Raw genomic sequence first — 2,773 nt, 5'->3', positions numbered from 1 at the left:
AATGCAACACAATGCAAAGCAATGCAACACAATGCAACACAATGCAACACAATGCAACGCAACACAGTCCAATACAATGCAACACAATGCAATGCAACACAATGCAATGCAACACAGTCCAATACAATGCAACACAATGCAACACAATGCAATGCAACACAGTCCAATACAATGCAACACAATGCAACACAACGCAATACAACACAATGCAATGCAATGCAACACAATGCAATGTAATATAATGCACTGCAACACTCTTCTACAACCCATTTCATATCCACTCCATTCTACCACACTAACCCAAAGATTCAAGCTTGAGCGTCCAATCAGCCGGTCTTCAGAGTGGATAACTAAATGTAATCCCATTACAAACCGTGCTAAACCCAGTGTGACCCCGGTTAAACCCCACTCCTAAACCTTTGTAATCCGGGTTACACGTCTATAAACAGCCAAAACCCAATTTAATCCCAGTCTACCTCTTCCGTCTCCTACTTAGTCCAACACAACACGTTCTCTAGACCCGTTCTAAACTATTATAACCCGTCCTGAACCCAGACTAAACCTGCAGCCCCCCTAATCCATTTGAATGCCGTCATAACTCTTCCACAACCCATTCTAGACCCATTCTAAACCCATTCTAGACCCAGTCTAAACCCATTCTAGACCCAGTCTAAACCCATTCTAGACCCACTCTAAACCCATTTTAGACCCAGTCCAAACCCATTTTAGACCCACTCTAAACCCATTTTAGACCCAGTCTAAACCCATTTTAGACCCACTCTAAACCCATTCTAGACCCAGTCTAAACCCATTTTAGACCCACTCTAAACCCATTTTAGACCCACTCTAAACCCATTCTAGACCCAGTCTAAACCCATTCTTGGACCCACGTTAACCCAAACATCCAGTGAACCTGTCTAAATGTGGATAACCTAATCTAAACTGGTCCTTGACCCATTCCTAAATAATAATAAATGTTTTAACCAGGCTGTAGTACTCGAGTCTGGTCTCGGACTTGTCTTGGACTCACTGGTATTTGGACTTGGACTCGGCCGCTGGTCCTGCCAAAGACGGCTTCTGGTCTGGACCGAGTCCAGGTGTCTTTATTATGTTTATAAGAATATTGGAGGGAAAGTGAAACACTGGGGACCTGATAACCAATCACACACTAGATTACCTCCACTCCCTGCACCAGCGTGCCCTAGGCAAAATACGTGTGAAATTATTCTGAATGAAGTATTGTGGCGCTGTGGAGACGTCCCGGCCTCCAAATCCTATCCTACACACTGAAGAACACATCTGGAGTCTTACGTCTCTCCATTTTTCAATGATAATGAGAATAATTATACAAAAATGGTCATTCAACACAATATCACGGATCATATCGCAATCGCAACATCAGTCCAAATAATCCCAATTAGGTATTTTCCTCACACTGTGCAGCATGGTATTAGTACTTCTACTTAACCCTCGTGTTGTCCTCCATCTTGTCCTTCCGGGTCAAAATTGAACATGAAATTTTTGTTTGTGCTTTTCTGATGTTTTTGTCATTTTTTCTGATTTATTTGTCACTTTTTCCAGCTTTTGGCCCTTTTTCTAAAAACTGAGCTGGTTTAATAACAGGCATCTCACATGGGTAGACGTCAAAGTTTGGTCCGGATACTGCTTTGAAACCGTTAAGAAAAATGCTTCAAATGCTATAAGATTAAATAAAACACCCAAATAATTCTAGAGTTAACTAGACTAGACTTAACTAGAGTTAACTAGATCTTTGTTCTGGTCAGCGTTTCACCTTCTCCACGCAGTCTGAACCCCTAAATATAAAAACCAGTCATGGAAACTGTCTGTCTACCTACCTGCCTGTCTCTCTCTCTCTCTCCCCCCCCCCTCTCTCTCTCTCTAATTGAACATAGACTCCAGCAGGCGCTCACTCATCTGCTCTGAGGGTCTCTGAGTTCAGGACAGATGGAAAACGTGTGTCCTGCGTGTGTGTGTCCTGTCTGCGTGTGTGTGTCCTGCGTGTGTGTGTGTCCTGCCTGCGCGTGTGTGTGTGTGTGTGTGTGTGTGTGTGCGTGTGCTCACATGGTGTCAGATTTGCCAGACCAGAGGTCAGTTTATTTCCAGCGTCTGTCTTCATTATACAACTGTCTCACACACACACACACACACACTCATTGGCCGCTTGACGTGAACACTATGGAGTGGACAATATGCCAACTTATGATACGCAATAATTAATAATTCATTATGTCGGAGATATGAGTGTAAATTAACTGGAGAACTGTTGGATTCAGTTTGTCCCCTTTATGCAGGAAATAGAAACAGAAGAGTTGATCCATTCATAAATACAAGTATCAGTACTAGAAAAGTATGTTGCATTGTACTGCAAAGTAATAAAAGTGTAAAAGTTAAATTTTCAGATTTTCAGATTCATACTCTGCTGCCACCTGGTGGTTAAAATAAGTCACTACACCCAGTATAAATATTATTAATGGCATAATAATTTTTTGATAATTTTTTTTGAGGATTAAAGGGAGCCAGAGGTGGAATGTACCTTTAAATACGTGAACTCAAGTACTGTGTATAAGTACAAACTTCCGATACTTCCATCACAGAGTGAAATACTGAACTTTTTACTCCACCACAAGTTATTTGAAGATTATTTTTGATATTTGATTTTACAAATTAAGATTTTTGCACATAACATCTTTATGAAATGAGATGTTACGTAGTTCAAGCAGCAATGTGGTCTTAGATACGAGGGGGGGGGGGG

General features: G+C 41.4%; 1 protein-coding gene and 1 long non-coding RNA gene across 16 annotated transcripts in view; both read right to left on the bottom strand.

The window, feature by feature from the left end:
• LOC116673029 (uncharacterized) overlaps nucleotides 1-2,372 on the bottom strand; it is a 12,562-nt gene extending 10,190 nt beyond the window's left edge. Inside the window, exon 1 of the long non-coding RNA XR_004327716.1 lies at nucleotides 2,362-2,372. This is a non-coding gene — a long non-coding RNA (uncharacterized LOC116673029). The remainder of the gene's footprint in view (nucleotides 1-2,361) is intronic.
• The window catches only part of nrcama (neuronal cell adhesion molecule a), a 1,100,153-nt gene that overhangs the window by 774,748 nt on the left and 322,632 nt on the right, over nucleotides 1-2,773 (bottom strand). The gene's annotated exons all lie outside the window — the stretch shown is intronic.

Source organism: Etheostoma spectabile, chromosome 23, assembly GCF_008692095.1.
Source record: "Etheostoma spectabile isolate EspeVRDwgs_2016 chromosome 23, UIUC_Espe_1.0, whole genome shotgun sequence".
Taxonomy (NCBI): domain Eukaryota; kingdom Metazoa; phylum Chordata; class Actinopteri; order Perciformes; family Percidae; genus Etheostoma; species Etheostoma spectabile.
Note: the sequence above shows the minus strand (reverse complement) of the source record. Positions and strands in the feature narration are given on the sequence as shown.